This window comes from Dendropsophus ebraccatus, chromosome 11 (assembly GCF_027789765.1).
Source record: "Dendropsophus ebraccatus isolate aDenEbr1 chromosome 11, aDenEbr1.pat, whole genome shotgun sequence".
NCBI lineage: Eukaryota > Metazoa > Chordata > Amphibia > Anura > Hylidae > Dendropsophus > Dendropsophus ebraccatus.
In genome coordinates, this window is record NC_091464.1 from 71,399,338 (window position 1) to 71,424,699 (window position 25,362).

The 25,362-nt window shown below is 40.8% G+C and overlaps 1 long non-coding RNA gene across 2 annotated transcripts in view; it reads left to right on the forward strand.

The window, feature by feature from the left end:
• Positions 1–25,362, forward strand: part of LOC138767656 (uncharacterized) — a 271,823-nt gene that overhangs the window by 211,686 nt on the left and 34,775 nt on the right. For both annotated transcript variants that reach the window (XR_011358828.1, XR_011358827.1), the window contains exon 6: positions 17,364–17,490. This is a non-coding gene — a long non-coding RNA (uncharacterized lncRNA). The remainder of the gene's footprint in view (positions 1–17,363; positions 17,491–25,362) is intronic.

A 25,362-nucleotide genomic window follows, 5' to 3' on the forward strand; every position in this document is an offset into this window, starting at 1 on the left:
TACATGAAACCATTACCTGCCGTACCAGCCGATATTCGTCGACTGATTTGGGTCTTTAAACTTGTTGAAAGATGCTGATCATGTAAGAGGCAATCTGCTGCTTGTGGCTCAGTGTAATAGGAACTGCGTCAGACCGCCGGTGACTTCAATGGGCAGCCTGAACAATCTAAGGATTGTCCGAGTGGACCTTCCTGCTTCTTTCCGCTTGCTGTCTGTGTGCGTAATAGCGGGGAACAAGGGGGAAGAGAGCTTGCTCCACCTCATTATTGTGCTGTGTAATATTGTCACAGAATCGGCACCTGGATCCCCTGCCAATCAGCTATTTGATGCCCAAACTTCAGTGAAAATGGAGCTGGAAGCTGTTGGCTCTGTTCTGTGTGTAGTGGCAACACTAGGATACTGCAGCCTCAACTTCTATTGAAGTGAATAGGTGCCTTTGCTACAGTACACTGAGGCTATACAGGGAACAGAGCCAACTACAGTAAACTGAGAGATGATGCCTGGTAATGAAAAGGATTTGTGTCTACCTATATTTCATGGGTCTATAGTCTGATAATACAAAGGAATGGTCATGCTCTTATAGGCAGGAAAATAAGAATTGTACATCTATGGCGATGTCATTGAGAATGAAGGTACACGGAATTACATTACACTGTTTATAACAATATCTGTAATGGAATGAACATACTCTCATAGCCAAGAATGCAGGAATTTTATTTTATGGTGTTGTTATTCAGAAGAAAGACTTTTGTTTTCTAGGTATTGACTACGCTTCCTTAATACTCCGTTGCCAAAATTGCTGTTCTTATCTAAGTACCAAACCCTGGCTGAATAGAATATGCTTTGTTTACTACTTATGCAATTAAGGGCCGTATTATACGGAGCAATAAGTTGAATCAGGCCGATTTGGCAGATTATCACTCAGTGTAATGAAAACAGTGATCAGTCGATGAAACGATCATTGACGTTTTATCCAGCTTAAAAATCCGCCAGGCACACATTGCTATGTGTCATAGTGATGTGGGGCAGACAGAAGAAGATGACTGTGTAAAAAAAAACAAAAAAAAAAAAACATTTCATACCTATCCATGTTCCCCAGTGTTCTTCTCACTTCTTTCTGCTCCCCACAGCGACTGCTAGAACTTCTGAGCTGGTCTCTGGAGTGACAGGCTGCTCAGCCAATCACTGGCCACGGCACTGTCCTGTCTCGGCCAGTGATTGGTTGAGCGGCCTGTCACTCTAGAGACCAGCTTAGAAGTTCCAGTGGCTGTGGGGAGTGGGCAGAAGCTAGAAGAACACCGGGGAGCATGGACAGGTATGCCTAGGTATGCATAAGGGCAGCAAGGGCTGCGGGACATCGCTAACAATGTATCTTTACAGCCCTTGCTGCATGTTTATCAAGCTGTGTTATAGGCTCAGTAAGCAAGCGCCTATCTATCAGATCTGTGCTTGCTTACATTAGTCAACGGGTCATGTAATACATCCCTAAGCCCTCCTCTATTGTCCTTAAAAAACTTTTAACCGAGCCCCAACATGTTTCTCCACTACATAGCATGCTCAGAGGTAACAGGACTATGGTAGGTAAAATGCCAATGAAAAGGATTCTTTAATTTGTTGTTTCTAATTGGATCTTTTGAGCTACTAGAGAGTATTTAAAGTATAGCCGGAAAAACGTGGCATCTTTATTTCAGGTAAAGCACAACACCTGTCCAAAGGCTGTGTGTAGTATCGCAGTTGACCCCTATTTTACTAAATGAGGCTCAGCTACAATACCATGTAAAATCTATAAACAGGTGGGGTGCTGTTTATGAAAGAAATTAGCCATGTCTTTCTAATCATATACATGCCCTTTAATTGCTTTTAGTGTTGAGCGAATTTGACAAGCTGTTGGGGTTCGGCAACATTCTCCAAACCCAAATGCTCCGCATTTGACTAGCGGCGGCTAGACAAGTTGGATGCCTATGGCCGTATCCATGTTTTACTGGGCTCCCTAGGCCGGCATCCAATTTCTCTATACGCTGGGAGTCAAATGCTGAGCATTCGGGGAAAGTTGCTGAACTTGAACAGTTTGGCAAGTCCACTAATCACTTATCTTTGACTTTCTTCTCACTTCTAGTTATTAACTCCTTTATAGGAAAAGCAAGTTCATTCATGACCAACAATTATATAACTTTATATTACTTAATACGAAAGCTACTTTAGAAATGATGGACTAAGCCTATACCTTCTATCTACTGCAATTTAGCTCACCAGTAGAAGTACAGTGCTAAGGTGTTGTCTATATTAAATTAGTATAATAAGACTTTTGTAAACTTTTTTTTAGAAGACGCTACTGGTGGCTCCTCTCTGATTTACTCAAGAGGTTAGAACAGGCAAGCGTCTACCAGGTACCTGCAGTAACGAAAGATCAAGGCATTATTACAAATTACAAAGTAATGATATAACCAACCTTTAATAATCACTAATAGACTCACAGCTCAGGGTATGCTCAGCGCAATTCAACAGAAATTATTTCATTGTGAATAACTATATCCAAGTTGTAGAGAAAAAAAAAGTTAAATGAAAAAATGAAGTGTGAGGGGGTGTAGAAACTTTTTAAAAAGCTTTACCTACCCATCCTCCTGCATCACTGCTCCTGGACCCCTGTGGGACTCCTTTAGCTTTCGCTCCTACATCGTCATGAACCGGTACAAAAATACCTTCTCAGCGAGTCAGTGACTGAAGCAGGGCACAGCTGCAGTCACTGATTGGCTAAGCAGCCACTTCCCTCTGGGTCAAGAAGCCAGGAGAAACTGGAGACCACAGCGTCAGAGTGAGCTGGTATTTCTGTGCTTCAAGGGTATGAGGATGGGTCGAGCTGGTAATGCTGTGCTTCAAGGGTACGAGGATGGGTCGAGCTGGTAATGCTGTGCTTCAAGGGTATGAGGATGGGTCCAGCTGGTAATGCTGTGCTTCAAGGGTACGAGGATGGGTCGAGCTGGTAATGCTGTGCTTCAAGGGTACGAGGATGGGTCGAGCTGGTAATGCTGTGCTTCAAGGGTACGAGGAGGGGTTTAGCTGGTAATGCTGTTCTTCAAGGGCACAGGGACGGGTAAGTATATCTCCTTTATTATATTTCCACATTCTCCTTTAAATGAATCCCCTTTTTTATTTCTTCTACATTGTAGATTATCATCATATATAATGTTCAAAATGTGCATGGAGTAAAGATCAGCATCTTCACCATGTGTGAGTTTTCATCCATTTATCATCGGTGGGTAATGCTGGGAACAATCACAAAAATACATTCAACTGGATATAGAGTATATTCTAGATACACTTAGTTACTGTTAATGACTAAAAAGATTGGATCCATCACTCAACATTATCAGAATCATAAATGAAATCGGTATTAAACTCCTCGCTAACTCAAAAGCTTGATAATCCATGGCTCCGGGCTATGTACGGTCACAAAAAGGGTCTTTCTCCTGGGAAATGTTCATAAGACGGTCTATATTCATTAGTAATAGTAACCATGTAGAATCATGCATAACGTAAATCAATGCTGGCAGGTTTAATAGAATGTGTATCTGTATTATATCAAATTAGTTAAATAACTGAGTGTATATGTAGCAAGCGTTAACTGAACATTTTCAATGGAATATCTTGTATCAAGTTGAAGTTTGCTCCACTTTTCTATGAGGCTTACTGTGGTAAAACTAACATGTTATCCATGTTTCTCAAGTCAGTATGATCATAACAATAGGCAACTTATATTACTTTGATTTTATTTGACTGCTTTTAAAAATTTTACTTCCACAGAGAGGTTTACCTCGGCACTCCCCTTGGTCTGAACGCGACCATATAAAGGTTTACCCTGCACCGTCTCTTTGACCCTTTGCCACCAGAGGTGCTCCCCCACAAATAGAGACAATGTCATCAGCAAATTCATTCAGCAGAGAACAGCGGAGGCATTCACCGATTGTAGCAAAATATACATTTCTTTTTATTCCATCATCAGACAACACATGGGTAGCGGATGAGCAATAGGCAACAGCTGTTTCACACGCCACATCGTGCTTCGTCACAGGGCTGTGACGAAGCACACTGTGACGTGTGAAACAGCTGTTGCCTATTGCTCATCCACTACCCATATGTGTTGCCTGATGATGGATTAAAAAAAATGTATCTTTTGCTACAATCGGTGAGTGCCTTCTCTGTTCTCTGCTAAATGAATTAAAAAAATTTAAACCTTTTTTTTAAAAAAAGTACTCTATTACCATCCTTATAATGCTTTTATTCTTTGGTCTATGGGGCTATATCTCTACTTTTTATTGGTATCTTGCTTGTGTATATGCGACTTTTTGATAACTTTTTATTAACATTTTTGCAGATTTGATGTGACCACAAATCAGCAATTTGATAGTAAATATGTTTATTTATGTATTTATTTATCTATTTGTATGTATAAAATGGGAAAAGGGGGGTGATTTAATCTTTTATTGTGGAATGGGATATTTAATATATATATTTTTACAGTAATATGTAGTCCCCTAGAGGACTTCTATATACAATACATTGATTGTTTATATAGAGCAATGCAGTACACATGTACTGCATTGATTAATGATTTCTGCACTTGACTACTATAGGCTGCTGGAGCCCATAGTAAACAATTGCCGAGCTGAGTCCCCGTTTAAATGGCTAATTAGCCAGGCGAGGCGAATATCCCACACCAGCTAATAGCTGGGAGCAACACAATTCAGAGCGTGATCATAGAACGACCTCTCTTTGAACCCCCCTTACAACACCATGCTTACGTCATGGGTCGTCAAGAGGTTATAGCTCAGTTATCGAAAAAAGGCGCCCCTGGCGTACACCACAGAAAAGGTGCACCTTCTTACATTTTTACGGGTGTTTTTGCCCTAGGATTATAGAATATGCTAAATTTGTTGTAAAGTGTTCCAATAAAAAATTATGTAGGCTGCATGGGCTGGTCACAGGTGGTGATGTAGACTGGAGTGGTTGGTCAAAGGTGATGACATCTCACAGGGGGTGGTGATTAAGCTCAGAGATGAGAACTAGATATACCTCCTGGAACAGCATACATTGTCTTGGGACACAGGGAGGAGCCGTGGAGCTGGAGACAATACCACATTGTAAATAAAAGAACTGCACAACTTCCTGTCAGGGGCAAATCAAGCAAAAACACATTGAAGCCAGTATAAATAGTGATAACACTATATTAGTAAGTTATATCTTGGGGTGATAGATTTATTTATGAACATTTTTCTTATACCTGAATACCCCATTAATGTCACTCTTCATCAAGTTGACATATAAATGTCTATTTGCAGTTGATAAAAACTTTCAATCTCTGAAATTTCTCACAAAATGTCTACATTGTTTCTTTAAGACCAAATTTTGAGGACACAGTCTTGACACTCTCTTGGATCTCTAGACTTTAATAACTTTTATTACAGTGTACCTGTCGTTCGAAAAAACTATTGACATGTCACAGAGACGTGTCAAAATTTTGATCAGTCTGGGTCTGAGTGTTCAGACCCGTACCAATTGGACGAACGAGCAGGGAGAGGACCATGCAGCAGCACAGTTCGCTCCTTGCTCTGTGTCAGTGAAAGAGTTGGACTCTATAAACTTACATTAGGAACTTGACTCATCACATGGCACAGAGTCGGGGGAGGACTTCTCTCGTCTCGTTCTCACAATTGGTGCGAGTCTGAGCACTCAGACCCAGAAAAACTTTTGACATGTCTCTATGACATAATATCCCAAACAAAAGAAAAACGCATATGCGCAAAAGGTAGCACATCAAAAATTACCACTTTATGTTTATTCTCTGTAAACTTATTACTAATAAAGTGGTATTTTTGATGTTCTACCTTTTGTGCATATGCTTTTTTATTTTGTGTTGTATATTATGTATCCTGTATACATTGGTTTTCCCTTGATGTCGCTATGACATGTTAAAAGTATATTAAAATGATAGGTACACTTTAAAGTTTTTAAACAGTACAAATTATGCAAACATTTTTTGATATACATATAAATCAATTACAGTGCTGATTACAAGATTGCATATTCTTTACATTTAATAAAGAAAAATCATCTTTTTGACTATAAAAAGAGATTAAAGAAAATTATAGAAAAATACTTTTATACACACCCTGAATTCTTGAGTTTAAGGAAATTTTTTTTAAAAACAATAGCGATACCAAAAAGAGAGCTGAAAGAGCATAAGCACTGTAAATACTGAAGACCATAAGGATTTCGATGCAGAATACGTTTCTATTTGGAAAGATTTAAGTTAATACCAGAATAACATAAAATGCAATTTAGGAATAGAGGTTTTGCCAGAAGTGAACAAAGAGCAGATACTAAGTGAAGAGTAAGAAAATAGAGGAGACAATCAACATGGAAAACACATCTGCTGTTAACAAACAATTGACTCCAAACACAAACACCAACAGGTGGTCTTATGCCATGCCAGCAAAATGTGGGCATTGGAGGCGATATAAATGTGAATACAATGATAAATATAGTTGGCACATCTTCTCTACTTACTTCTCTTCCTTTTCACTCACTTTAAAATTACCAACTACATAGAAATATAACCCACCATACAAACTATACAAGTCAGATTCAGATATGGTAGTTGGGGATGCAACTCTAAATACTACAATACTAGTATTACAATACTAAATAAAGGTAAGATCAGGATCAGGTAATGATAAAAAAAAACACAAACTAGCAATGTTTTGATACTGAGCCTAAGGCTGGGTTCACACTACGTATATTGCAGTCAGTATTGTGGTCCTCATATTGCAACCAAAACCAGGAGTGGATTAAAAACACAGAAAGGCTCTGTTCACACAATGTTGAAATTGAGTGGATGGCCGCCATTTAATTGCAAATATTTGCTGTTATTTTAAAACAACGGCCGTTATATTGAAATAATGGCCGTTATTTACTGTTATATGGCGGCCATCCACTCAATTTCAACATTGTGTGAACAGATCCTTTCTGTGTTTTTAATCCACTCCTGGTTTTGGTTGCAATATGAGGACCACAATACTGACTAAAATATACGTAGTGTGAGCCCAGCCGAATGGTGGACATGTCTGCCTCCACAAAATTGCCTCCACTATTTGAGTCTCTTAACCTCCTACTCTCTCAACCTTGTTCTTGTGTTATTATGTTATTGTGTATTCCTGTCTCCAATTAAATCTTCCACTATGTTAAAGCTCAGCATCTCGTGTCTGTTCCTCATTGGCCCAAGTGGGTTATATGGTTTGCTTGTTTTTTGTTTGGTAATTTTTGCCCATTGAGAGTTAACATAAGCACCTTGCTTATAATATCTGCTTATTTTATACTGTCATGGGCTGTTTTGTTCTTATTTAAGAAAAATCCTTGAATTTGAAAAAAATTGTCTCACCCTTACTTAAACCTCACCATTAAAGTGTTACTACCATTTCCAGTAAATTTTGACATATCCTCAAACATAAGCGTGAAGTAATCTGACAACATTTAGTAGCTTTTAAATCAGTGGATTTTATTCATCAAGCAACATACCCAGGACATGATATCCTTAGACATGTCAAAAGTTACTGATTGTATTAGGTCTCACTCCTGAGACCTACTGCGATCCCGAGATACAGATGAGGAAAGTGTGTAGCAGGACACTTCCACTCCCAGACCAGCAGGTACATCTGACTCATTCCCTCTAAGGGTTTTCATGGAGCATTCGAGTAGGTTTTGATTGACAGCTGGGAAGTAAAGCGTACATCCGCATGCACTCCCGGGAGTGTAGCAGTGGGTCTCAGGAGTGAAACATGGTGCAATCAGTAACTTTTGACATGTTGTCAAGAAATTGGCCTTGTTTAAAAAATCTGCACTGGATAAGTATAAGAAAAATTTTAATTAGGATTTGAAAGTCTAAAAAATTAGAAAAGGTTCATATGTATTCTTAAGACACACTTTTAATAATGGTAGTGGGTTTTCTAGGATTAAACCACCTCCATTCATTTCCCTGAAGCCTAACTTGATTATTATATTAACAATCATAAGAATATTGTTTTATTTTTTATTTTATTTTTAGTAATTAGGACTATAAAAAGAGAGTCCAACAGCATCCGTAGTGGGGTTAAATCCAAGCTTTCCATTACATCAACAGGTACAAGAAAATGCAATGTTTTGACCCCAAGGATCAAGCAAACTAGACCCATGGGGTCGAAACGTTGCATTTTCCTGTACCTAATGATGTAATGGTAAGCTTGGATTTAACCTCAATACGGATGCTGTTTGGCTGTCTTCTTCTTCAAGTTCCTAAGCCTGCATTTAGGATTGTGGGTTACCCAGTGTGAATCCATACAGGTAGGCCTCATTTGAGTCTCCTCCTTGGTTCTGTTGGACTTTGTTTGGTTATGTCACAGAGACATGTCAAGAGTTTTGATTGGTCAGAGTCTCAACGTTAGGATTCCCACTGGACAGGAGAACAAGCAGAGAGAACCACATGGTAGTGCATTTCACTCCCCGGCTCGCAACTGTCTCTGTCCAAACAGCTCCAATATAAGTCTATGGGGCTTCTGGATGTACTGTAGATGACTGACAGCAGGGAAGTTAAGCATGCTACCATGCACATCTCTACACTTAAGGCCCTATTCCACGGAACGATTATCGTTCGTATTCGGCCGATATCGGCCGCTACGGACGATAATCGTCCCGTGAAATAGAGTGCAACGATCAGCCGACATCGTTTATGTCGGCTGATCGTTGCAGTCGCTTGTTTTTCAACATGTTGAAAAACAAGCGACTGATATAGCAGCGATCTGCTGCCGTCGCTCCGTTGAATAGGAGCGTCGGCAGCAGACGCTGCTATATCCTATGGGCTGCCCGGACGATCAGAAATTACATTGTGCTGCAGACTGAGGGAATCCTGGCTGGAGTGTATACACAAAGTATACACTCTGGCTGGGATCGCTAGCATTGCCACAAAAAAACTGACATGTCAATTTTCTGCAGCCGATATTCACTGAATAACGTCCGCAGAAAACCTGTCAGTGCACACTGCAGTACCGGCCAGGCTGATCTTCTTACAAAGTGGGAACATTGCCTTGGAATACGAGATGAGCGAATTACTCGGAAATTTGTTTCGCGAAGTTGGCGAATATTCACACAAATTCGCAAATATTTGCAAATTGCATACAAACGAATTTAATTAAAAATAGTGGCGAGTAAACATGCCGCTAATTGTCCATTTTCGCCAATACAATTTGTTCAATGATCAGAATGACAATAACAATAATTTACGAACATGCAAACGTTTATCTCGTGATGTACGCAACTGTGTAATATTGGCAACTGTGTAAGTGTAAGCTAACGTGTGTTCGCTATTGCGGCCGCCATATTTAGTGAATTTGCGAAGCAAATCTGGCGAATTCGTGATTCACAATGAGGCAAATTAAACTCCTGATTCGCTGCGAAATGGAATTCGTTACATTCGCTTCGCTCATCTCAAATTATAATTATATACAACAAAATTCCCCAAAAATGTACATGTATTCTGGAAAGAGGTTTCAGGAACTAACGAGACACGTCTCCAAATATATAAGCTCCGTAAACACATGTAATAACACACTCGTAGCTAATCATATATAGACATATGCAGCATGTGCATTAGGTAATAATCAATACCTTTAAATCCTGCCGCATCTGACAACTTAGATTAGAATGAAGAAATGGTCATTTAGATGAAAAGCTTCTATGAGAAGAAGCAGATTGGTTATATAGGCTTAACTCCTGGAGCCCTAATGGCTTAAATGAAGGGTTCTCGTTCCCTGCTTAGTAAGCCTCATATACTTAAATATTTAACTGATGTGATACAATGTTGATACACGTTCTACTAAACCTGACAGTAATGATTTACCTAATGCATGATGGTACTCCTAGTAATGAATATAGACTGTGGGGTCTTATGAGCATCTTCTGCAGTGTAGGACACTAGTGACTATACATCCTGTAGCCTCCTGGGTATGGTTCAGCTTTTGCATTTTATGTATTTATAATGTACTCTCCATTCAGCGGGATGGTATGTATTGGTATAGTAGCACTGACCAATATTAAATAACTACTATTACATTTTAAAGATGAGGTACATTGTCAGGAATGGAGAGTAAATAAGTAAGTGTATATCATTTGTTTAAATTTAATAGTTATCCAATAATTCTTCTTAAATGGCGCTTGTTTAAGAGTGTACCATAAGCAATCTTAGGGTACTATTACGAATAGGGCCTGGGCCTATTGTACCTGTGTCTGGCTTGCTGTAAGTTATATCAAGATGGCTGCCCCCATAATAATGTTCAAAAGTTTTAAAATATCACATTCAGAAAAAATGAAAAGATTAGCAATAAAGAGTAAGTTTCAGTATTTAGTGATCTGTAAAAAAAATAAATAAATAAATCTTGGCGATACGTTCACTGTAAAGTGTTGCTTACTTTCAAAGTCTAAATCAACAGTAGATGTGGTATAAAGCAAGTCTGCAATTTACATTCATTATGTTTACTTGTTGCCATGCTGTAAAACAAAGCTATACTTACCAGAAATCCAGGTCCCTAAAGGAAGCTTTATAGCAGCTATACTTACCAGAAATCCAAGTCCACTTTCCCGAAGGCTTCTACTGTATATAACAGCTATACTTACTGTATCCAGGTTCAGTCTCTTGAAGGCAGGTATATAACAGCTATACTTACCATAAATCCAGGTCCAGTCTCCTGAAGGCTGCTATATAACAGCTATACATACCAGAAATCCAGGTCCCGCCTCCTGAAGGCTGCTATATAAAGGCTATACGTACCAGGAATCCAGGTCCCATCTCCTGAAGGCTGCTATATTACAGCTATACTTACTGTATCCAGGTTCAGTCTCCTGAAGGCAGGTATATAACAGCTATACTTTCCATAAATCCAGGTCCAGTCTCCTGAAGGCTGCTATATAACAGCTATACTTACTGTATCCAGGTTCAGTCTCCTGAAGGCAGGTATATAACAGCTATACTTTCCATAAATCCAGGTCCAGTCTCCTGAAGGCTGCTATATAACAGCTATACATACCATAAACTAGGTCCCACCTCCTGAAGGCTGCTATATAAAGGCTATACTTACCAGGAATCCAGGTCCCATCTCCTGAAGGCTGCTATATTACAGCTATACTTAAAAAACTATAAATTCAAGTCCAGTCCCCTGAAGCTTTTAGTCTTGTGCTGATTGGCAAAAAAAAAAAGACTAAACATATGAAGTCCCGGCCAGTACAGAGAGTCACAGCTCAATGTGTCCATCAATCACATGACTGTTTTCTCTTTGTGAGCACAGATGACCTGTTAAACTCTGGACTTCCTGTTTTCTGACAGGAAGTCCAGGAAAAAAAAAAAGAATAAGAACACAGAAATAAGAACAGGAAGTGCTGTGTTTTCTATGATAACTAAAAAAATAAAAAATAATGAATGTATATTGCAAACTTGCTTTCTATCACATCTACTGCTGATTTAGATGTTGAAAGTTATAACGACAGTGACACTTTAAGGCTGGGTTCACACACAGTATATTTCAGGCAGTATTTGGTCTTCATGTCAGGTCCTCATAGCAACCAAAAGCAGGAGTGGATTGTAAGCACAGAAAGGCTCTGCTCACACAATGGTGAAATTGAGTGGATGGCCGCCATATAACGGTAAATAACATCCATTATTTCAACACAACAGCCGTTGTTTTAAGATAACAGCAAATATTTGCCATTAAATGGCGGCCATCCACTTACTTACAACATTATGTGAACAGATCCTTTCTGTGTTTTCAATCCACTCCTGGTTTTGGTTGCTATGAGGACCACAATACTGACTGAAATATACTGTGTGTCAACCCAGCCTAAGGGTATGTTCTTACATTTTTGAGGCGGTAATACAGCCATATTTTGATAAATATCATGATCATTATTTACGGACAAATTTTATCTTAAAAAATGTTGTGTGAACATAACCAAAAGGTTGCAATGTTTAGCATCTCCTCTCCACCACCCTGATGCCTCTGATATCACCATGTAGAAGCAAAACATCAGGGGACACTGTTAAAAAGTTTAAGCAATAAGTTGTCTGTCCTAACAAGAGCTACAATGGTGTCTGCTGCAGCCCATCCATTTGGAACACAGATTTTCATAAGTAATTTCAATTCAATTTGCCTAGACAACCCCTTTAAGTACTCCCATGAGATCCAATATGAAGGCCTTTTAGAGGACTAGTAGATTTGGGTGGTTCTGGCTGATTGATGTTACATTATTCATATCAAGGCTGGGTTCACACACAGTATATTTCAGGCAGTATTTGGTCCTCATGTCAGGTCCTCATAGCAACCAAAACCAGGAGTGGATTGAAAGCACTGAAGAACTGCCATTATTTCAATACAACGGCCGTTGTTTTAAGATAACAGCAAATAATTGCCATTAAATGGCGGCCATCCACTCAATTTCAACATTGTGTGAACAGATCCTTTCTGTGCTTTCAATCCACTCCTGGTTTTAGTTGCCATAAGGACCTAACATGAGGACCAAATACTGCCTGAAATATACTGTGTGTGAACCCAGCCTGTAAATTTATCTATTCAATGGAAATCGCAAGACAGGAAAATGGGGAAAAATAGAGAAAAAAAATCAATCATACAAAATGTTCTTTTATGTTCCATCTTATCAAGGTGTCTGGAAAAGCTTTTACCCAGAAGTGACATCCATCGGCCCCTGCAGACATAGATGTTATTCTCTTTCTATAGAAAAATTGTGTAAAGTTTTCATGTATGGTAAATATTTGCTTCACAATGGTATGAAGAATCCTGATGTCTGTATTATTTCAGTGATATACCAATAGACTGCAATACACGGTCAAGTTATAGGAGGGCTTGGAGAATAGGCAAAGTTCAGTTTATTTCTAGTTTAATACAAAGGGGAACATTTATTAAGTCCGAAGTTTTTTACGCCGGACTTATAAATGTCCCCGCATCTCCGGCGTTACGGGGATTTATGTAGAGGCGGACTGCCTCTACATAAATCCCGTGCGCTCCGGTGCGCACAGGCGAAAACCTACGCCACCTAAAAGGGGGAGTAGGTTTTCGGCGTATCTTTTGGTGGAACGGATGGTGAATCGCGCGGACTCCCCGCCCTCTTCACACACACACACCCCCCACATAGTATACGCTCCGACCGGGATCCCTAGCGACACCGCGAACAACTGACATCTCAGTTTCCTGCATCCGCTATTCAATGAATAGCGGCCGTAGAAAACCATGTCATTGCACATTGTGGAGCGAGTGGCTGCGGCCGCTTGCTCTATAGTGTGCTGTGGGAGTTCTAATGCAGGCGCATGGATGCCCCCGTATCTGAGCTCTGTGGCCCGAAAGATCATCCGGCCAGTACTGCAGGATGATCTTTTCAGAGACCGACCGGGTCACGGAACGGTCGGTCTCTTCTGCAGTGTGCACATGGCCATGTGCTGTATCCATGTTTTCACGGATTCCCCAGTGCTCTATCCATCTTCTTCAGCCACTGGTAATCAAATGCCGCTAGCTCGGGTTCACTTATCTCTAGTTAAAGGGGAGGTCTGGCTGAACCTAACTACATGCACCTAGCTCCCTGACCCCAGTGCTGGGGTCTGCTGTTGGCCTCTCTGGTTCCCCACATGTCAGCCCCTCGTCATGACCTGGTCCCTGCTTAGACTAAGAGGCGGCCGGGGAACCGGGAACTGGAGGGGCTGACAGCAGACCCCAGCGCTTGAGCCGGGTAGGTAGGTGCATGTAGTTAAGTTTAGCCACCTCCATCCCAGCTCTTCGAAAAAAAAAAATGTCAGGCGCCGGACTACCCCTTTAACATATCAATTGATAAGAAATATAAAAACAATATACTGTACTAAAGATAAGTTTTACCAAATATAAATTTAGCCTCCCATCATCCTCGGTGGAGTCTTAGTTGTGGTGTCACTTTTTGGTTTTATTTTTTTTCCATTCAATGTTGCCCTCTATTGATATCAGAAGTGGTATTTTCTTCATACATCCATTGTATCGTAATGTTACAAAACTGAATATTATAACATCAACGCTAAGTACAATATGTCCACTATGGGCCACCGTACAGAACTGAGCAAATTTTTACGTCTGTGTGCAAGAGCTCTTAACATTGCTGAAATTCCAACCTAGGAAGAGAGATTAGTAACAGGGCAGATCAATGTACTTTATGAAGCCATTGCCGCTCAGATGTTGCCTCTTCAATAAACAATGAGTTAGATGCATTTCATCTTCTGGGGTCACACAAACCGCCCCCTCCTTCAATCTCATTTTACTTTCTGCAATATTATTATTATTTTTTGTACCAGAAAGCAATCTGCATTAGAGCTACCGCATTACCTTATTTTCTGTGTAGTCTTCACAACCTCATTTTATAAATGCATTTCCATACATATGTCCGCCGTCCTGGTGCTGCATTATTAAACGCTGGGAGTGCGCGCTGTCATGTCACTCTGAGCTGGAGGCAATCGTTTTGGAAGTTACACGGCTGTAATAAAATTAACCAGCCTAATATGAAATACTAGAGGACGTTCTAACCACTTGTCATGAAAGCTGAGCAATAATTAATTTCATTTCGATGTAATCACTTCCGTACAATGGATGTAACACAGGAGATGTAGCCGTGCGGTGTTTGCTGTGGTCTGAATATGTAGCAAGATAGTTCTTTTCTTGTTACACAGAAAGAAGATAGTCTTCAGATGGAGCATACAATATACTGGCCTTATTCCCTCTCTACTAGCAATGCAGTATTTCAGAATGCCTTTTGATATGGTGGTGTGGGGGGAGATTGGCCTCATTACTTCCCCCTTCAATGTGGAGGATAAAATGGCTTTTACATGGCCTAATGGCTCATCCTGGTCTTAATTTGGCCATATGCACGGTTGGTCAACAGTTACCTCCCCTGATACAAATGCATGTTTAGTTCGGCATGCTTATCTCTTTGAATACCAAAGCATCAGAGAGTTGAAATTTAACAAGCCTGATCCCACTTCCAGGACACCTGCTTTTACCATAAGGTGAGATTTAGCACACTTCATACACATACAGTGTCCCAGAGCGGATGTTCGACTGCTGTCTAGCATGTGTATAGATTGGTATTAATAAGTATGTATGCTCTGGGCTGAAGGTGTCTATATGCACTGCCACCCCTAGATGTCTTTGTGTACGGTATTGCACAGCTGAAAAAAGGGTTCTCAGGGGTTAACTGTACATGTGCTACTAGCTGTAAGCTGAGAACCAATCCCTGATCTGGGTACCTTACAGGTGTTTTTCCTCTATTCCTCTAACCTAGCAGAGGTTAGACAGACAGTCTCCTGGAGTCCTTTCCCTCCAATTACCTGTCAGTTTCCTGAGGCCTTATATAGTGGGGAAGCAGGCCATGTGATCAGAGTAGTGAGTGGTTGGAGAGGAGTGTAGAGAGTTTTTAGTGAGTGAGATAGGGAGTATACTTTTTGTAAAAGTGCAAAAGCATCCTGATAACTTAGACAGGAGCCAAACAGACTGCAAGTGCAAATAAAACTGAGAACTCAGCTGCAAATGTACTAGGTTTCCTTAGGGATCACAACCCAACGACTAACTTTACTCATAGGGTAGGTCCTATTTTCCTTGATTAGGTGTCACTCAGTGCCCTCAACCAGCAATAGGCGGGGTACGGGTACTGTTTATTACCACTGACACAAGGTGGTTAGAGCCCCTACAGCTGAGAGCTCAAAGGATCTGGATAGGTTCCCCTCTTTGCAAGTAACCCACTGTCTGCCAAGTCAAGTTTTCACCTAAAAGTAAGTTTTCTCCCTATAAGTAACTTATTCAGTATACTTGGGTGTGGCATTAATAAAAGTCTAAAGTATTTCAAGTACCCAGCGTATTACAGGGGATCTCAGTCAGTCAGTATTTTTTGCACTTTATTGAAGAAACTGTGATTTACTGTGTACTGTGCCTTTAAATCTATACTGGACTACACCTGGACTTCACTTTTCTTTAACGGGCGTGTCTAGAAGGGAGGACACATACCACTCAGGCCCTGTGACAAGAACTGAAGAGGCACACCACTGGCCCTAGCTAACACCACCTGGCTGCTCTGGGTTACAACACACATTAGATGGTTAGCAGATTCCACCAAAATAGAGATTTTCTAGCAGATGTCTAATGTTCATAGTCAGCTTTATCATTGAGAACTGGGCCTTGTATTGGGAGGCGGCGTGTTCTCCCAGTCAATCCAGAAGGAAGAAAGCTTACTCTCTAGAGCCGCCTAACTTCCCTAAAAGTCAGGGTCCAAACTATAACAAGGCCTTGAAGATGAGTAGGGGTTGTCAGCTAGAATCTCAGAGTGGTTCTTTTTCTGTTAGAGAAGAATCTGACTGACTATCCCTATTGATGTTTCAAGGCTTCTTCATGGTTTGGACAATGGCTAGAGAGTCAGTTTTCTTTCTGGAGGCAGTCTCCACAAGGAGCATCATTATCCTGTTAATAAACTATGTATAGAAAAATTATTATTATTATTTTATTTTTTTTATGGGCGCAATGTTATAATTCTATTTTACAAATGGAAGTACATGCCTTGTTCTTTATGTCTGGTAACACACCACAGAGGATATCACACCTACTCTATCCGTGCAGCTTCTTTTGTAGGTCACAGAATCTCTTTGTGTTTATTTCCAAATTCCGGAGCAGAATACTTTGTTACTTTGTTAAAATTCCAAGAACATGTAATCCTTTCTAACTTCGTCCGTGGAAGGAAAATTGTAGAGCTGAGGATAGGCCAGTAGTTCTTATCCCCAATCTCCAAAAGCATTCTGCCTCTTGATGCTATCTAGGGATGAAGGTCTAGACTCAATAGGATGTCTGTCTAAACACAATTCTAGAAAGATAGAAGTTAGGCAGCAGAAGAAGACCACCTGGTCCATCTAGTTGGCCCTTATATTATTTCCTTTCTTATTATCTTAGGATAGATATATGTTTATCCCAGGCATGTTTACATTCACTTACTGTAGATTTACCAACTACATCTGCTGGAAGTTACTTCCATGCATCTACTACTCTTTCAGTAGAGTAATTTCTCATTTGTTTCTGATCTTTCCCCCAACTAAGCTCAGATTGTGTCCCGTTGTTCAAGTGGGATTGTATCCCATTATTAGGTTCTTTATTTGCCATAAAAAGAGTTATAAGATGATATTCCTATATCATATCTAAACTAATAACATTAATCTGTATCACTGATGGTTAATAACTTGCATTTCTCTGCATTAACGTCACCTGAACTTTTATTTTCAGATATTAATAATTGGAAAAGCAGATAGGAAATGTTGGTTTCACCTACCGCAATATCCCTTGAAGGCCTTTCCATCAGTTCCTGGCACTACAGGAGATTCTTTATAAAGAAATCTGCTACATAGAGGAGGTACAGTGAGAATTACTAAAATTATTCATTTTTTTTATTTGTATTTTCCAGTTCTACATTTGTTGTCAGCAATTCTCACCTCTTTGGAGGTTCTACGGCAGGGGTGTCAAACTTGAGGGTCTCCGGCTGCTGCAAAACTACAATTCCAATCAAGCCTGGACAAAGCCTTGGCTGTCCAGGGAATGAAGGGAAGGGCATGAAGGGAATTGTAGAGTTGCAACAGCTGGAGGGCGCAGTATTGGCATCTGTGTTCTACGGGACCAAAAAGATTACATGAGTAACCTAGGGATATGTGTGTTTGTATATGTATATATATATATATATATATATATATATATATATATATATATATATATATAAAATTAGATGAGTAGATTCATGGGGTTGCTGACAAAATAAGGATTTCAAATATACATTTGGCCTCTGTTCACACTATCATTTGAGGTCTCCATCACTTTTGATGATAAGAATACCGCAGCTCTCCCCTCTCTTTCTCATGATCAGTACAGGTTTGAACAATCAGACCCAGACCGATCAAAACTTTTGACATGCCTCTGTGAGTTTGAGTCTTATGTAATTTTAATGGAAAGAATACAAGGTTATTCTTGGCTTCAAAAGTTATGAAATACTAGAATGGAATACTAGTGTGAATAGCATGCAAGTCATAGGGGTTCATCAGCAGTTGTTTGGATCCATCATGTAAATGGTAATCCCAGCATTATGGATTCCGTGATGCTTAAAGTGAATCTAACAAAGTTCAGGTCCCGGCCTGGCCCAGCAAGATCCCACATAGTCGAAGAAGACAGAGTAGGGTATGAGTCCTTCTGCACAGGTCCCTTGCGTGTATACTAATAAAGCGTGTCACAGATGGGGAGGAGATAGCTTTGCACTGGCTCCTCCTTCATTGCACCAGACCAGCTCATAAACCAAAAAATGCCAATATCTTAGCAAAGTGGAACGATAAAAGACCTGCACCTTTTGAATTAACGTGGCGGTGCCGATCTATTGGTGCATAACATATATTTGAGCGACCTTGATAATAGAGTCATTTTAAACTCTTGGCATAGATTCATCATGATGGGCGGCGGTTATTTATACTGATGAAGAACTTTTTAAAAGTTGAACTGTTAGACAAAATGCACAAAATACCAAAGAGTGTAGGCAATTATTTTGAGGGCTCAGTCATCAATTTATCTAGTAGTCTCCTACTGTATTAACTTCGCGTCATCTTAAATTGGGAATATACATAACACAGGTGAAGGCTAGTTAGTCAACGGCAAAGGAGTTTTAGGCTTTTTTTGCTGATAAAAGGGGGAAAAAAATCAAGGCAGATACATGTATAAATACACAAAAAGGAGCGCCTCTCAATGGAAGCTTTATTTTAATAAGCATCCCCCTGATGGGGATTTGCTGGTTGCCTGGGCATCTTCACCGTTGGTTGGGTTTATTTAAAGAGCTTTTCTTGTCACCTTTGAACTCAAATGATTTCTCCAGATGTACAAAAGGGAACAATGTAGAAAATCTTGCTGCTTCAGCAGAACAGGATCCAGCTGGAAGAGGAACTAGATCTGCTAGTCATTGGTTACAGCTGTGTTTCGATTTATGTGTTTGTTGAAAAAATAAATTAGCAGATTAAATGGCCAGAAAGAGGACTCTTTGTTTGACTGTAGTACCGGGCTTTCGAGTGTTTAGAGTGGTTTTTTTTGCTGTTTTTTTTTTTCATACCTCGCCTTCAAGTTTGACGAGACTTTTCATTCTGTAGAAGCCCATATTTTTTTTTTCCCAGAGATGTAATTAAACTAGGGGGTTTCCCATGTTATGAATGCACATGGGGGGAGGGGGGGATACAGGATGGAGGTTTCATTATATAAGGCATGAATTATTCCAGGTCATTGTAAAAAAAAAAAAAGTGGCGCAGCTGATGAAATAATTCTTGACGGCAAGAGCCTATTTGGTGGGAGAGACTAAGGTTGCTCTTGTTGTTAAGAGATCATTAGTGTAGAGCGGTGGCATTGTGTTGCGTCTGTATGATATATTTCAGGCACACATATGGAGATAGCAGAGGTACATTTCTCCAATAGATTTTGCCACTATAGTACATGCACCGTGTATTCTCTCCTGTTCTGAAGATGCCCCCACCTCCCAATACAGGTCTCAGGTGGGGGCTAGCTCATTATTTCAGTCACTGGTGTGCGCTGACAGGTGCGAAAAACAGCTGCTACATCTGTTTTAGATTTAAATGGTTCCTCAACAAAAGTGGCTGCGCTCCCAGAGACCCGGGATGCGATTCTTGTCTGCATGATAAAAAAGATACACTTGTTTTTGGTGTTCTTCTTTGAGCCTTTGTGAATAATGTATGTTGGGTAAGTAATTCTTTTTATATATTTTATATACCATCGTGCTGGTTTGGATCCATTGGGCCGCTTATGGGAGGTAAAATAAGCTGGTTTATGGGAATCTCATGCATATTTATGGATTTTTTTTCCTCCCGCATTGTAGCGGAAGATATTTATTGTAGCAAAAACGAAGAAGCGCTTTACTGTATAGTTGTTTCTGACTTTTTACATGCATTTTAAAGTTTGGTTTGATTAGATACATTTTAGTCTGTACCTATATATCTTTCCTGGTTGGGTATTAAGGGCCCATTCACATGTACTGTATCGCTGCAAGTTTCACAGTGAAATCTGCAGCAATGCTGATTAATAATAAAGTCTAAGGCACTCCATTCATGCAGTGGATTTTCATTTCACTGCGAGAATATAATGCCATGCTCTAAGGGAGGGAGATAGAGTTGGCTGAATTCCCAGCTAGAGTGTCCTGTACACAGGAACAAGAAGTCTGTTACAGGAGTTACACCAGACAGGATGTACACCAACAGAGCAGCTTGCATCAAAAATAGAGGAAAACATGAAGGACCACAGAAAGGTATTAATATAGATGATTATACCAACATATGTTCATTTGTTAGCAGATGAGACAGCTTATAGGCAGCCCCTATAAATTTCCTATAAATCCTATAAATAATTATAAACTGGAATTACCAATTTTTAGTCTGCCACATCTATCCTCTTTCTTATTTTTTTCATATGCTCCATGCTTAGCCGTTTTTTCTGAAGAGTAAGGTTGAGTTTTTTTTTGCCAAAACCAGGATTGGAACTGACACAGAGACTATAATGGAAAGACCCACTCCTTGTTTTGACTGATAATACTATATGTAAACCCAGATCTTCTAGATCGGCGCTTGTTTACTGGGCCTATTCCACGGCCCCGATGATTGTTTAGCGAGGGCTGCAGAGACATTACCGTTATCGATGGCCTTGCAGCCCTTGTTTCATACATTACCTGTCCGTTCTGCAGGTCTTCTCCTTCTCTCCCGATCCTGCTCCGCAGCAGCTTCGGAGCGGGGCTGTCTGAACTGACAGACCGCTCAGCCAATCACTGGCCGCGACGGTTCCCGGCCTGTGATTGGCTGAGCGGTCTGTAAGTTCAGACAGCCCTGCTCTGAAGCTGCTGCGGCGCAGGATCGGGAGAGAAGACCTGCAGCCCCGACAGGTAATGTATGATGATTTGAAATTGTCAGTCGCCGGCACGCATTGCTATTCCACCGTAGTGATGCGCTGGTGGCGAACGATGATTTTAGGTCTGAACCTAAATGAACGGTGATCGGGCCGATTTGACCGATTATCACTCCGATTCGGTCGATTATCGCTCTGTGGAATAGGCCCCTAAGGCTATGCCTCAACAAAATATATAAACACCAGTCAAACTACTACTTGTAGAGCAGAAAAGTGGTCGGTTACCTAACAAAGAACTGTCGAGGGAAAGAGCAGGGAGGCAGACGGAGGCAATTTTCCTTAATCAAATGCAAAAATATTTAATTTTATGAGTCCTATAAGTTTAACAAAGAGACAAATCTAAAGTTTTGATCAATCGGGGAGTGATCAGACTGCCACTTATCAGAAGAACGAATTGGGAGAAGTAAACGTACAGTTACTCCCTGCTCTGTGTCATGTGACCTAGATGGACTTCCATTGTGAGCCTATGGGGTCATCTATGTCTTAGTGTGGGGAGAGGAGCATGCGGTTGATTGTTCTACTGATCGGATAGGGTCTGGTTACTCAGACTCCGACCAATCAAAACTTTTGATATCTCAATTTTTTTTTTTATATAATGACAGGTACACTTTAACCTAAGAATCTGCTGGTGTTTGCAACAACAAGAATTAGATTTAACTCAGTCAGGAATATAACTGCACACTATTTCCTTAGTCTGACCTGATTTTACTAACTTAAAAATTGCAGCTTATAATTGGTTTTCCCTTTCACACCTCCAATATATTCCTGTTCCCTTTATAATCCACCTCTGCCCTAAAGGAGTCTTTTATTGTAAGAGTATTTATAGATTCTGCTCAAATAGTTATAGCTATTAGGACGCTTATAGGATACAATTTAGGATCTAGAACTGGTGCCATTGGGGGCATAAACTTTTTTATTATCTGGAAATCCTTTGCTTTATTCTGTAACTAATGCAAAAATCTGCTTTTGAAGCCACAGTACTTTGTTAAAATAATTTTTGATTCACTTTAATAGCCTCATGCTATTATAATGTTATTACTGGAATCGTTCCCTTTGCAAGCCCTTCCAAATACTGACCTGTCTGTGAACGACTATAAACGACGCTTTATGGCAGGCTGTGATTTCATTATTCAGGTCTAACTGTAGGTTATTAACTCAGACATTATATTACAATTTTACAGACATATTTCATATTTTCAAACTTTACCTTTAGGCACTTTATTGGTACAAATAGTATAGGGTGGGACTTGATTCCTTTTAACACATCACTCATAACTAGAGATCAGTGAAGCGAATCTGATGAATTCCGATTCGCAGCGAATCGGGCATTTAATTTGCCTCATTGCGATTTACAAATTCGCCAGTTTTGCTTTGCAAATTCGCTAAACATGGCGGCTTCAATAGCAAACGCACATGTTAGCTTACACTTACACAGTTGCGAATATTACACAGTTGCGTACATCACAAGATAAACGTTCGCATGTTCGAAAATGATTATTATACTCATCTGATCAGCAAACAAATTGTTCGTATCGGCGAACATGGACAATTAGCGGCATGTTTGTACGAACATACCAACATTCACAAACATGTTCGCTCGTCACTATTTTTAATGAAATTCGTTTGTATGCAATTTACGAATATTCAAAAATTGGTGCGAATATTCGTGAACTTCGCAGAACGAATATCCAAGTAATTTGCTCATCTCTACTCATAACCATTATTTTTCCTGCCTGTTGTAATTGCACTTTTTTAACACATAAACGCCTAAGAAAGATGTGAGGCAAAACGTGTGTCAGCGTCTGAAGTGGGGTTCCTGTGTGCTCCTGTTATGTACTGCTGGTCATAGGTGAAGTATAGTCCATATGGGACCTATTACACTGCCCTATCCGGCCGATTATCGTTCCGTGTAATAAACACATGATCAGCCTGATCGTTGATATTGGTTTGGACCTATAATTGTCAGGTACCGACCGCGCATCGCTGCGTGTAATAGCAGTGCGCGGACGGCGGCTGACGATTTGCAAAGGGCATACATTACCTATCCATGGTCCAGGGCTCCTTCGTTCTGCTTCTCCCCGTGTCCCGCGCTCTGCACCTTTAGACCAGCCTGTCTTAACTGACAGGCTGCTCAGCCAATCACTAGCTGCGACCAGTGAGAGGCTGAGCGGCCTGTCAGCTAAGACAGGCTGCTCTGAAGCTGCAGCGCGCGGGACCCCGAGAGAAGTGGACCGCAAGAGGAGCCCTGGACCATGGATAGGTAATGTATGCAGTTTACGCAGGTAACAATGTCCATGCAACTCTTGTAAAACGATTATCGGGCCGTCTAATAGGCCCAGTAAACGAGCGCCAATGTAACAGATCGGCGCTCGTTTACAGTTGTTATCGGTCCACCATCGGGCCGGGTAATAGTATCCTATGACTCTGGTGAGATTTTTCACACCAGTACTGGTTTGCTATGGACCTTTATAGGCACAATAATATTTTAATGGGCACATACCTGTTGTATTTATATCAATTTGGTTATCAACCCTCATATATCATTATACCAGTGTGCTCTCACACAGCCTGAATGTGACTGTGTGTATTATTTGTGCTTATCAGTTCCTCATTCGAGAGAGTTGTGTGCCCGTACCTGTATTAGTATTTTATTGCCTGTTAATATTGCACTTTTTCCTTTATATACTTGTTTTGGTAGCCATCATGGGAACCCAGACCTACTGTTTGAACAGAACCTGCCTATATATAGGAGATGTATACACAGCTGTACACTGGCACATACATGGCCTTCAGCAGACCCCTGGTTGCCATGGAAAACCATCTGCACCTGGTGATTGGGTTTCCAGGCTGCCAATAGAATGTTAATGCCCTGCTGATCCATTACATGCCTCACTCGTATTTTAACCAGGGCATATAATAGGTTAAATTGTCTCATATTGTTTTCCGAGTCTGCCAGGTAATGTGGGAGTCCAACTGTCCTACTGACAGCCAAATAGACTCGGACTGGGCTACTAGGCCACCCCCATAAAGGGCAGCAACCTAGCGCAAAGCCCATTAGTGACATAATATAAATAGGCTGTCACCAAGGGGTTAACAAACAAAGTTTGAATAAAAAGACATTTTAAATACAGTGGTGCCTTGGATTACGAGCATAATTCGTTCCGGGACCACGCTTGTAATCCAAATCCACTCTTATACCAAAGCAAATTTTCCCATGAGAAATCATTGAAATGAAGACAATTGGTTCCACACCCCCCAAAAAAAAATATTTTATATTCTGAATAACAGGTAAGGCAAATGAAACAAACATTTATACACAGCTGAATATGTGATATTATCAGTTACTATACAGTATAGCAATCAGCATGTGGAGTATAATGTATTTTAAGTGCATAAACCTGAAAAACAGCAGCAGTTTGTAGATACAGGATGGAACTGCAGATCCCCACAATGTAGTAGTGTAGCACAACAGGCTAGAATAGAGAAGCAGGGCTGCTGCCAGAGGTCTGTGTGGTCACATGACAGCAATGGGGAAAGGGGTGTGTGTTCAGCATAGACCAATGAGGACTGACAGAGACTGCAGGGAACATGAAGGAATGAGCTGAACATATGTGGGCACAGTATAGCAGCACTCTGTCCGGGGAGGGAGGGGTTACAGCTATGGAGAGATTACCTCCACATTCCTGTCCCCTGATGTAAGCCCCAGCCTGAAGTGGATCTGCTATGATTTGGGAGGGAGACTTCCTGGGCCAGAGTGCAGTGCTGTAGACCCCCGCTATGCAGACCATGCCCCTCCCCCACTCCCCCTCCCACCCAGTACAGGGAGCTCTTACACCAAGTCACAATTTTGAAAAACTGTGAGCTCTTAAACCAAAACGCTCTTAAACCAAGTTACTCTTAAACCATGGTACCACTGTACTGTACAGACACTAGAGGAGATTTACAAGGCCAGTTTTGCGCTATGTGAAAATGACATTCACGCCTTTTGCTGGATTTATTTTGTATTTCATACACTTTTTGTGCCTCACTTGAATGATTCTTGAAAGGGGCATGACTTAACCTCTTAAGGACGCATGACGTACCGGTACGTCATGCGTCCGCAAGAGGTGTTCAGAGCGGGGCCGAGCAGCGACCCCGCTATGAACCGCCGCAATCCCGGGTGCCGCGTGTAGCCCGGGACCGCGGCTATTAGCGGGCATGGTCTGATCGCCGTGCCCGCTAATTCAGTAATCGGATGCAGCTGTCAAAGTTGGCAGCTGCATCCGAATACAGTATGCAGCACTTCCCTGGTTGTCCC